This window comes from Anoplophora glabripennis, unplaced genomic scaffold, assembly GCF_000390285.2.
Source record: "Anoplophora glabripennis isolate ALB-LARVAE unplaced genomic scaffold, Agla_2.0 scaffold187, whole genome shotgun sequence".
Taxonomy (NCBI): Eukaryota; Metazoa; Arthropoda; class Insecta; order Coleoptera; family Cerambycidae; genus Anoplophora; species Anoplophora glabripennis.
This window is the reverse complement of record NW_019416381.1, coordinates 293,695-306,689: the sequence shown is the minus strand read 5'-3', so window position 1 is coordinate 306,689 and position 12,995 is coordinate 293,695. Positions and strand designations below refer to the sequence as shown.

Sequence of the window (12,995 nt, the reverse complement as noted above, 5' to 3'; positions counted from 1 at the left end):
CTACAAAAATTCCTTTATTCTCATAAACTATTTATTTTAAATGTAATTTATTATAAATCCAATTTGTTTCCTAAATTCCACATATGTACTACATTTTACCTCTGTACGCGCCACTGTTGTTTACTTGTTTTTTGGAAGCGCTCTCTAATTGACGGCAAAGCTCGCCAGGTTAGTATTTGACGTATAACCGACCAGTTCGTACACTCGATGCACCTGGGCGACTACAGCTACTACCAGAACACAGTGCGTATGCAACGGTATTTCAGATTTTATATTGAATTTCATTTTAAATTTGAAATGATTTATCTTACGCCTCCTAAAAATGATGACACGATTTTCCTTTGACAACTTTTTGCTCTACTTTGCATCGAATACGATCCTACTATAGTCATGATTTCTTCCATTTCCACGATAAATACTATCGATGTAATATACAGGTTCGAAAAGTCCTCATAGTACATCGGCCGTTACGTGAGAGCGACAAAGTAAGTGATAGAAATCCGTGCGATAGATAAAGATGGTTACATTGAAGACGTTTCATAATGTGAATAGTCACTCCCACTTCTAACCCGAAACGGTCGGTGACTATTCAGATTATAAAACGTCTTCACTATAGCCATCCTTGTCTATAGTGAGATGGCAGATGGATCTATATAAAGGCAGATGAACCATGTGGATTTTCCAGCCCTGTATACTATTCTTTAGAGAGAATAAATCTCAGAATTAATTTCGATATTTTTTTTTCAGAAAAATAAAAAAATAGTCATAACAACCTCTGTATTTTGCTGTTTCCCTGTTATGTGTACGAACATTGATTTCATAAACCACCAGTGCTTGCAACTCGTACCTGTCTCGTTACCCATATTACTCTTGAATTAGCCATTTTTACCCGACAGAGAGCTAAGTTTACCCGAACTTTACCCATCTCTTTACAACTCTATTGTCGACAAATAAAAGAACTTTATTTTTGCACGAATTTAGAAAATCTCTTATAAAAGTATATTTAAAAGAAAATTTATAAAATAAATTTTTATGTTTACAAATTGTGATTAACAAATATTGTTCATAAATATTTATTAATTTTTTTGTCAACTCATCCAAATAAATTTAATAGACCACAAATAGACTTTGTCGTCATTCAAATTCGGAATTACCCGCCTCTATCCGCGTTTTTAGATTACCCGAAGAATTACCCGCGAATTTACCCGAAAAACGGATAATTACCCGCACATTGGCAACAGTGTAAACTACGTCATCAGATGACAAAGTAAGTATGACTTAGATAATGTGGTATGACTAGATATGTGGTATGACGCTTAGGTACCCACAAATTTTGATGTTTGTAGGCCATCAGTATAGAAAATATAGTACTAACGTTAGTACTATATTTTCTATGGCCATCAGGATCCAGGAGGCATCGCGATCAACGACTCCAGACGCCAATTCTCACAAATGACTACTTATCATTGTTATTTTATTACACATAATACTTTTATTACCCTATTATAACAGTTTAAGTAATAATTTGCCTCCTTTTAAGGAATTATTTATTATTTCTTAAATCCCATCAGATGCGATGGCGCTGCCTAACTTCTGCTAAAACTGTGGGCAGATCAACAATTAAAAATTAGATTTTTTATTTTTTAGAGCATGTCTCTGTATCTCCACAGACAATATAACTTATCGCTCTAAGCTATATTGTCTGTGTTATCTCATATAAACTCAGCGCACCTGCACAGACTGTGACTCCGTGTCAATTCGAATCTGTAGGGGTAGTATTTACATTTTTTTTAATGAAAAATAAAATATTAACCTTTGCTATTTCTTATGTAGCATATGAATGTTTAGTTGTGAAGATTTAAAGAAACAAAATAATTTTAAAAAAATTATAATTTTAACAGCAAGATTCATTTATAATCTTTACATAATAAAGTGTTTGCATGTCTACTATAAAGTACCTATATATGTATTGTATACGGAATTTCAAAGTGAATGTCGAGTAAACAAAATTACATGTCACTTAAAAAAAATGGAAAATAACTACCCTCAATGGAAACCGGTAAAAATCATAGATATTGTATTACAAGCGGATTATCATTTATGTGGTATGTAAACGAAAAATATCCATCTGATACAAGCTATTTTTAATATTTTTCCTACTGACATTTTCGAGTGTATTCTATCATATGGCACCATTTCTTGTGCCTAAACCTTATCAATTCAAGATACCTAAGTAAAAACAGTTTTTTTAATAAACTTATGTTGCCTATTAATTAGGAATATACCCAAACAATCGTTTAAGTCTGGACCATAGAAAATATAGTCGTTAGTACTATATTTTCTATGGTCTGGACGGACTACCATGCAGTCTGCTTAACAAAATGCGTGAACACTGTTTGCTTCTGATTTGTGATTAACTGAATTGCATAATCCTCTAGTAAGGAAACTTTGAGTATCGATGCTAGTAAAATATGACAGCAAATGAGGAAATTTATGTACCGTACCTCTCCATTATCATTATACGATATTATTTATTAATTTTTTTTGTGATTACAAATTGTCTGGCCGAGTGTCTGCTCTATTTGTTTAATTAAAATTAATCAGTATTTTGATACATGATTTATTTCTGTCTAAATTCCATATTCTTAAACATCACGTTTTGTTCATGTAAAGCATTCCATACAGAAGACTTTTTAATCATATTGTTTCTTATTTACATGTGTATTCCGCCACCGTTTCTTAGTATTTTTTCAGTTTAAGATCATAATTTTATATCAAATATTTAAATTGTTACGGGCACAAATTTCCTGTATCGCTGGTTTAATGAAAAACATCAATCTTATAACTGTTTACCGATATTGATTAAATATTTAACAATTCTCGGAGTACCTAATTAGTACCTTAAACTGTTAAGCATCAATCTGTCGGGAAAACCATCAATTCTATTTTTATAATAAAATGGGAAAAGACGAGCAATATCGAAAGTTATAATAAAATGTAAAGTATGAACACTGTACTTATAAAGAATTTTAAAGAATTGTTCCTTTCTTCATTCTGTTCCCACAAAACTATTATATAATGTACCCCTTTAATTTATAGAATACCCTATGTTACGTCCATGCTTAAGTGTCTCTAAATTGTAGAAACAGTTTTATAATTTAAATAAACCCATTAAGGGACAATTATTAAAATTAAAATCAGTTGTCCCTAAATTAAGTTATTTACTAGAAATGTTTACCTATTTAGGATCATTTAGATATCAACATATACCTGTACCCTCTTATTGTAAAGATTATTTCTAATCTAGCTGTACGCCAATAAAGTCATTATCCCAACCTACCTAGAACTTTTGTCTCCAATTTGTCGCCCTTTCTAAGTCAATGAAATGGTGGTTTTTATAAATTAATAAACATAAATAAATAATTACAAGATACTTTTTTAAAAGGCCACAAGAAACTTAACGAAGATCGTAGAAATCGATTACTGAACTTATGAACTTATCTCAAGTGAAGTTGTTTTTACCCCAGGTACGCCACTTCATTATCCTATAACTAAGGACTCGCCTGCTGCTCTTCCGGGGGTTTACACAGACGAACCGGCAGAGAAAAAAGTACCTACACCAGAAAAAACGGCCCAGTCTTTGTATGTAATAATAAATATGGAAAATCCAGACCCATCAGAAGGAAGGTTCCATTATACAGTTACAAAGATAACTTTTCGGAAACACTTTAATATGGTTAAAATGAGCATATTCATATTCACGTCTCTCCTACTCGAAGCGTGGAAAAAATTGACAGTGTCATTTCGCATATGATAAAGTAAATAATAATTTTGCGGATTACTTGTAAATCTACTGTCCACTTTGGTTATAGATTTTGATGTTCTAATAATAGAATAGGTTTTTATTTATCAAATGTTATTCAACAATTTTGAATAATCTGCATTATTTCAAATTATTAACAGAAGTAGCAAGACATGCATATATTATACATTTTACTGATTTAAAATAGTATATTGTGCACCTAGCCTTTACTACGAGGTACGCATATTATTTTCATTGAAATCGCAAACAACATAAATAAATTAATATGAACTAAGAAATTTTTATTAATGCATACGAAAAATTGTTAGCAGTTTTTCGTTACAATCTAATTGTTCATGAAATCGTTTCCTTGACAATTATTTATTCGTTTAATTGTATTGTATTGTTGTTGTGTTATTGTCTTGAAGAAATACGACCTCCTTACTCCATAGTACATAACACTTAGTACAAAGGATGTATTAAAATATTTGGAAATACATATTTTCCTGAAACATCAAGATAAACCAAAGAAGTCAAAAGTCAAAAGTTTTGTCAATTTGAAACGTTTATTATTCAAACACCAGATATTATATATATACTTAATGAATAAAATAGGTTTAGAAGTGAAAATTTTATAATATCTAGATATTAGTTTTTCCTTTTTATGTTGCCTTAATATTTAGTGTTGCCGGTGCATGTCGCCGTGATGAACTGTATCAATTAAATTTGAATGATTTGAAATCAAAGCTTTTAATTAAAATACCGAATAGTAAAACGAAAAACCGAGGTTATTTGTGATAAACGAAACTTATATACGAATGTATAGGAAATTTTGAAAGTTGCCACTTTTTCTCTAAACATTCAAATGGGAAAGGTTGCAAGCAAGTAGTAGGAATACATCAATTTGGAAAAATGCCTCAAATTGTCGCAAAATTGTTTTTGTCAAATGCAGATAAATACACAGGTCATTGTTTCCGTCGATCGCCTGCGACCATTTTGGTTAGTGCTGGGGCAGATTAAGTGCATTAAAGAGACATGGTAGATGGAAATCTTCAAACTTTGTCCAAGGATGCATATAGAAATCCTTTATAAATAAACTAGACATAGCAGATAAAATATTTAGAGGGGGGAGAGACAAATAGAATATGAACTAAATAATGCATTTTTGATGAGATTCGGTTTACCTGCGTGTATTTATGAGTATTTAATATATGTATAGATAAAGAGCGGTAAGGAAAAGTTAACTTAGACTGTTATTAGCAACGAACCAAAATACTAGAATACGGTATTTTGAGGCCGAAAAAATAGACATTTCCGAACGATTTCAGAAAAATAATTTACATTAGGTACCTACCTTTGAAGTTTATTTTACCCCTAACCTGTATCGCAAATCCACTTACATATTTAGTAGTATGCATAAAAAATACTAATGCAAATAAAAAATTACTACAAAGGTGACACCATCTTGTGGGGAGATGATAGAGGAAACCCATTAAATTAGTTATTAATAAAAATGCTCACATTCCTTATATAACAATTTTAATTTAGCAGGCAGTTTTTATTGCAATGCAAATAATCAATGTTTTTGGTGCAAAGTACACAAAATATCTGCGTAGGTATACGGTTGTACTCAAGTTTTCTGCGAAAGTTTTTTGCAATTTGTGTTTATACCAGAGAGAGCACTGATAAGAAAAAACAATTGAAATTACTTTAAAAACCAAAAAAGCTATGCTACAGGCGTACCTTATAAAACAAACGGCAAAGCACTTTTTAAAGGCATACAGTATTTTAGCAAAATATTTATTTAGGATTGTTGTTTGGTTTTCAATGAAAAAACGCAATGTAATTAAACCAAACCGAGAAAGTAAATTTTGGCGTAGGTAAATGACAAAAAGTCGATTGTCTTAAGGGTTAAATTTAACCATAAGTCAATAATATGCAGTACATATTTTCGCTTTTGCTTAAGAGTAAATTACATGTAACTTAGATCAACAGCAACTAAATTTCAAGTAATGAAAAATTGAAACAAGACAACATAATTAATACACAGGGTGATTCATTAATATTACATACATACATACATACGTTAACTGGGCTGAAAATATGAAGAATTGACACATAACGCTTAAATAAAATATGACTCCTTACGGAATTACTTGGATGCTTTATTTAAAAATTTTAAATTATTTTTGCCCATTACTAAAACTGTACTCAACTGTAAAACCTAATTCAAATAATGCAATGCAATCCCATAACAGAAGACACCGACTTGAATAATAATATGGTAAATAAATTACATAGGTAATAAAATAAAAATGATTGTGCAGCCCCATGTTTACCTTTAAAAATTTCGAGAAATAATTACTTTACCGCTATGAAGAGGTTAATTGCATAGAAAGTATTGAAGAATTAAAAAATTGTATCAAAATAAAAATTCTGCCAGTGACAGAAGTTAGGAATGGGGAACTGCCCCTTTACCTCTGCCCTACGCCTCTGGTAGTAGTCATAAACGATTTTGGAGCATTTTTTAATATGTTCTAAACTATCTAATCTATATGCCAACTATGATAGGGAAATATGAAACAGGGTTAAAGTAATGGGTATAAATCATCTAAAATTTTTTAAATAAAACACCCTGTATCTCCGTATGGAGCCATATTTTATCTGAGCATTATATGTCGGTTTTTCATATTTCCAGCCCAGGATTATCCAGTTAGAATATGCACAATTATTAATGAATCACCCTGTATATCACTCAACTAAACTAACCAGTCAAATGATATAAGTTAACAATCTAGGAGTATATAAAGCACGAGTACAATAAAATGTTTGTAAAATATACAGGACATAGAGGAAACAATGCGACAAGACATAAACGATAACAGTTATACAAGTTGCATTCCAAAGCAAACGGGACTTTTAAAAATTAGAAAACAACAACATTTTTTTTGACAAAACCTATTTATTTAATTCAAAATAGTTCCCTTCCGACCCGACCCAATATACAGCGATCTGCACGCTCTAAAAGCATATCGAATGAGTGTTTTAGATCGTCAGCCGGGACATTCTTCAGGATATCGGTGCAAGCCTTTTGGATGGCTTTTACGTCCACAAAACTCTTTCCTTTTGAATCTTTGCATGCATTTTTCCGAAAAAGTAAAAGTCGCACGGTGTCAAATCAGGCGAATACGGGTAGTGGTTAATAATTAAAATGCATTTATTTTATTATGAAAAAAATCGGTTACAAGTGTCGATTTATGATATGGCGCATTATCGTGCAACAAACGCCAATACGACGAATAAGTACGATGCACCAAACGCTTCAAAACGCCAAAATAGAATTATAATATTAACGGTTTGTTCCGGTGGAACGAACTCTTTGTGGACAATGCCCTTGGAATCGTAAAAGCGAATCAACATTGTCTTCATTTTTGACTTCTCCAAACGAGATTGTTTAGGATTTTGCTTATTCCGGCGTCTTCCACTTTGGCGCTTGGTTTCTGGATCATATTGGAAACACCACGTTCCATCACCAGCCACAATGTTGTAAAGGAAATTTTTGTCCTTTATGATGATGTACTTCGAATGTTGAATTCTGAACAATTTTTGCTCGTCAGTCAACTTGTGCGCACACGTTTCGGTAGCCCAAATGTTCAGCAAAATGCGAGAAATTGAAGTTTTTGAGATGCTCAATTCTAATTCTATGAATTTCAATAAAAATTTTGACTGATCTTTGATGAATTCATGCACAATTTTGATTTTTAATCCGCGTATACCACTCATGAACTCTACCACGGGATAAACAATCATCACCATAAACTTCGTTCATCAATTGAAACGTTTCGGTAAGTTTTACCAAAAAAACAAAACTTAATAACAGCTCTTTGTTCGATACTCATTTTTGTACCGATGACTTCAAACGTAATAACACCACTTATGTTCGTTCAAATGTCATGAAATGTTGATAGTACATCAGTCTTTATTTCCAACACATATAATTGCCAATAGGTAGCCTCACTAGAAATACCTATTTTTAAAAAGTCCTGTTTACTTTGGAACGTACTTTGTAGTTGTATCTTTGGGGCAAACTATTTATTTAGTTCAAATCTATTGACAATTAAGGGCACAAATCTGCTAAAAGCAGATAATTCTTCTGCAATCGGGTTTTTGACAATTCCGTAGGCCTTCGCAAAAATGTTTTTTATGTATCCCAAAACGTAGAATTAGGATGTTTTACAACAGTAACTCTTATCCAGTAAACTTCAGGGAAAAACAATGTTTACGTCTGGAACTCTATCAGCAACTATTGAATAGGTTGTATACCTTTGCATAAACATTTTAAAATACTCAGACAAACACAGTCACCCGCGCTTAAGCTAATTGATAACTTTTATCAATAAACTTATTCATCATTAAACTAATTGGAAATTCACTGCTTTATTGCCCAATTAATATACTTATTTATTTACTAATTTTAATTAACTATTGCAAGGGTAGCACATGTCCATCTAGTGATCATATTTTCCTATTATTGTCCGAGTGTACATAAAATTCCTTTATACTGACCAATCATAGTTAAGACGTTTTTATAACTTCTCGCTAACAAACTGAAATTATACTACTTACATCAGTATCATATTTTATCATATTATTGTTAATAGCTACATTGAGTTTTTTATTTAAAAATAGGTATATAAACTGCAAAAGGCAATTTTTGTATCGTCATTTCGTACGAAGGCCTGTCACTTTCTAAAGAAAACCGCTATGATATCACTAGATCATCAAAATTCATTGATATCTAACCAAGACGCAAGTAACTACATAAAATGTACTGATAACAACACCGTTAAAACAATTTTTGTGGTGGAAATAGGAAAAACCACGACGTGTTTAATAAAAAAACTACTGTGTATAGTTAACCAACATCAATATACAATATCTAATAATTTGATAAATAAATATTTACCGTTAAAAACAGAGAACACAAAACATGAGTTGAAGATCTCCTGTGGGAACTATTGTGTTTCAAATATATGTATATTTTTTTAGCTTAGGTTTGTGATTTTCATTGTGTGAAGATGATGAAATGGAAGAAACGTTTCAAAACTTCATTTGCATATCCAGTTGTAGGAAATTGTTCAGTATGTTTTACCGGAAACATACACTGGAAAATTTCCATGTGCTTATTAAAATGGTGCCAACTCACCAATACGCAAAAAAACAACTTATGGTGTTTACATACATATACATAAGTTGTTTGAGTATCACAATTCATTTAATTACTCTTATAATAAACAAAGAAGAAATATTTTAATTAAATCATCATTTATTTAAACAATATTTTGTAAAATTCATCCGTAATGTCGACTGCTGATAGGTTATATGTCATAAAGAAACGATTTAACTAAGCCTGGGAATTTTGGTAATATTTTAAACACTGCTTATTTACATAGAATTAACATTTTTTCAGGATAGATTATAACGATTTACTATCACCCATCAAATATTTCAATATAGGTAAAAATGTTCCGAAAGATGCTAATGGCGGAACTTTGAAAATTAGGCAAGGAAGACGACTCGTGTCGAGTGAAAAATAATCTTCCAATTTGAAGTAGCCACTATAAAAAATGGTTGGTATAGTTCACACACCATGGAGTCATTCTATATTGGTGTCAAAATTTTCTATCAGTTAACAAGGAAATGATAACGACCCGTTTCAAGGGGTTGTGGGTGCTTCCGCCAACTGTCACATGAAACTATTTCGTATTAATTAATCTTTGTACTGTACCTATTTCCTATTTCCAATCAATTTTTAACTCCTTAAGCTGCACGAAAAATCTAAAATTAATTACTACAGTTATAATTAAAATAGAAGAGAAAAATAATGATATTGAGAATTTCAAGAAATAGTTTCAAAATCCTTATCAGATACCAACTGATTTGAATCCTAAATATGTATTATTATTATTTTATTTGTTCTGTATATTCAATATATTTATCAATTATTTGTAAATATTTATGACTACCGTATTCTTTAGGTTCTTGATATTAATTCTGGAATAGGAAGGAATGTGACCTATTTTGGATGGCCAATTAATTTACGCGGAGAAAACATTGTCATAAATATTCACGCAACTGTAGCAATAAACACAAACAACTACAAACTGTTAAAATTTCAAACAATATTATTTGAAAATGACGAAACCTACAAATAGATAATACTTTCACAATTATAAAAATAATCACAACTCCTTATTTGTGTCTCGCTATTATTAAATAAAAGGGCAACGGTGTGAGATAGAGCGATTGAGCTTCCTATTAACAAACGGCGCAATTAAGGTATAATCTAGCACGTTATAGCTGTCCGCCAAATTCGTTCCACTTTTTTTGACAGTTAAATAACGATAGATATATTCAAAGATTAAAAAATACAGGTCAAGTCTTCTGCTACATTATTTTATTTTAAGGCAACATCTGAACATATGGCAAACATCTCATGTCATTACCTATTTGTGCTACAATTGTGTAAATTTTCATAACAATATATACAACCTTCATAAATGATTACAAGCCACGTGACCAATATTTTTTTTTTTTTCGAACAGTAATTTTATTTCCTTCACGTTAACAATAAAACTTCGGTAAAATAACTAAAACAGTAAGATCAAGTTTACATTAAAACACAACCTTCTCTTTGACCGGCTGGGATTGGGGTAATTTTTAACGAGATTTTATTCAACAAATTAGCGATCACATTATCTCGAGCGTAGACGTAAAGGTTTGTCATTGTTCATTGTAAACGAATTATTAATATCGGTGACGCTATGATTTAGGGATTTTTAGTTGACAGTACCAGTCCTGTAATGTTGGTTGCCTAAGCTCGGTGGTCACGTGGCTTGTAATCATTCCTGAAGGCTTATTAACTTACTTATATCATTCATAAATCACATCAAAATATTTTTTTCATCAATTTTCTTTCCTTTGGAAGGATCATGAATGTAAGTTTATTTTTTACATAAAACACTAGAACACATTTTGTTAGTAGGGATTTAAGGAAAATTACACTGTAACTGATAAGAATTATAAACTATCATTCTTTGGAAGAGATATATAACAATAGAATCAATCCCCCTATGTACCGCTTGTGTAAGTAATGATACATAACCTCACTCATACACTATACAGGGTGTTAGTAAATAAGTGCGACAAATTTCAGGGGCTGATTCTACATGAGAAAATAATGGCAGTTTGCTTGTGTGGTGTGTCTAAGTGATTACGTACATTAATGCTAAAATGGGCTTGTGCACCATCATGCATGTACCATAGGTGTTGTCTCAGCTGTAGAGGAATTTCTTCAAGAAGAACAGGTAACTCTTCCTGTAGGAAATTAAGATAAGATTCGCTTGTTAGTCTTTGTGGGAGGAAATATGGACCGATTAAATGATTCCATAAGTGATTGTTATGGAAATTTCATATACACTGTCGCCCAAAAGTAGCCTCGTCAGTAAACAAAACGGCATTTAAAAAATTAGGAATTTCAGCGATTTGATGATTAATCCATTGGCAAAAAAATAGGCGCGGAAAAAAGTCTTTAGGTAGTAGAGCTTGCACACGTTCAATATGAAACGGATACAATTATTGCTGTTCTTTAAGAATTTTAAATACAGTGAAGTTGTTTACATTCAATATGTTGGCAATTTTTCGAGTACTTGTTTCAGGTGACTCCGCATTTAACTCGAGAACTGCTTCTTCTAGTTGCACAGTTCGTACTTCTCGAGGGCGCCTACAGTCAACGGTTTGTTTCTTAAATGAACCATTTTCGCGCAAACGTTGATGAAGACGAGCAAATATTGTGTGATGAGGTACCCTACGTCCTGGATACAACTCAGCATACAATCGTCGAGCTTGCCGACCATTTCCATTACTTCGACCATAGACAAAATGCATGTCTGACAATTCCGCATTTGTAAAATTTTCCATTCTTTTCGATAAAAGAAAAATTAATTACTTATTAACACTAATGTTATAGCAAACTAAAAGCTTAATAAATTAATAATGACGAAACGCTAATTTGACATTTCTTAAAAATATTCGTATTTAACAGACAAATGTTGACAGTAGCCTACTAGGTAATGTATTAAAGAAATAAAAAATACGCGTTAAAATGTTTTATTTTTTTGCATCAAAACGGCGCCCCATACGAAGAAAAGGCAATTTGTCACAAATTGAACGAGGAATTCAAAAATGATTTTTAATTTGTAATATCTCAGTGGTGTACCATTTTTTTCTTTAAAAAAATTGAGATTATTACCTGTACGCCAATGATGAACATAAAATTCTTAATGGCGTGTCAAAAAATGCGTAATAAGTACCTCTTAAAACCCACCTAATTTCATTTGCACATCTCGACCGGTTTCAGAGCAATAAATTAAATCGTCAATTTTTAAGAAAAACTTTGGCACCCCGTATCTCGGAAAACGAATCATTTGCGGACATACGTTTATAAGCAAACTGCCATTATTTTCTTATGTAGAATCACCCCCTGAAATTTGTCGCACTTGTTTACTAACACCTTGTATAGATGTACTGAAGGGAGAATACCGTACATGGATAAATGAAATGTAAAACTCACTACTGTTTTCTATATGGTATCTATATTGAACAACGCGAGGGTGACTTCACTAATTTTTTATTTATATTTGATTATTTTTACTTTCTTTTTTGAAATATTCTCTAAACGACCACTGGAAATGATGCAAATAATAGTACCAAGTCAAAAAACTATTGTTCAGTACCACAGTGCAATAATTACATCATTTTTCGATATCAAGGAGGACAATATATTTTTTACAGTTAATAAGGTGGTATTAAAAAAAAATACATGATTTTCCTAAAAATTTCTACAAAGAAAAAAATATTACAAAGTACAAAAGACTATTTGAGTTTAAATTAAGTTTGAAGTGTCCTCAACGCCCTCTATGTTTTAGGGAAAAAATAAATTTATATTCCATAAAACCTAGCCTCATTGCAACATCTTAGAATGTAAGTTAATTATTGTAAACAAATTTCTTTAAACAAAATTGTGAATTTTCGATATTTTAAAACCTGTTTTGAAAACAGTTAACTAATGACTGTTTCTGTTTTTTAATTAGCATTTTCTCGAACAAAGTATTATATAAATGTCAGATGCAAT

General features: G+C 31.4%; 1 protein-coding gene across 1 annotated transcript in view; it reads right to left on the bottom strand.

The window, feature by feature from the left end:
- Window positions 1–8,808, bottom strand: part of LOC108906727 (probable LRR receptor-like serine/threonine-protein kinase At2g23950) — a 20,964-nt gene extending 12,156 nt beyond the window's left edge. The window contains exon 1 of the mRNA XM_018710070.1: window positions 8,769–8,808. The gene's annotated coding sequence lies outside the window, so the exon portion shown is untranslated. The remainder of the gene's footprint in view (window positions 1–8,768) is intronic.
- Between the last annotated feature and the right edge of the window lie 4,187 nt (window positions 8,809–12,995).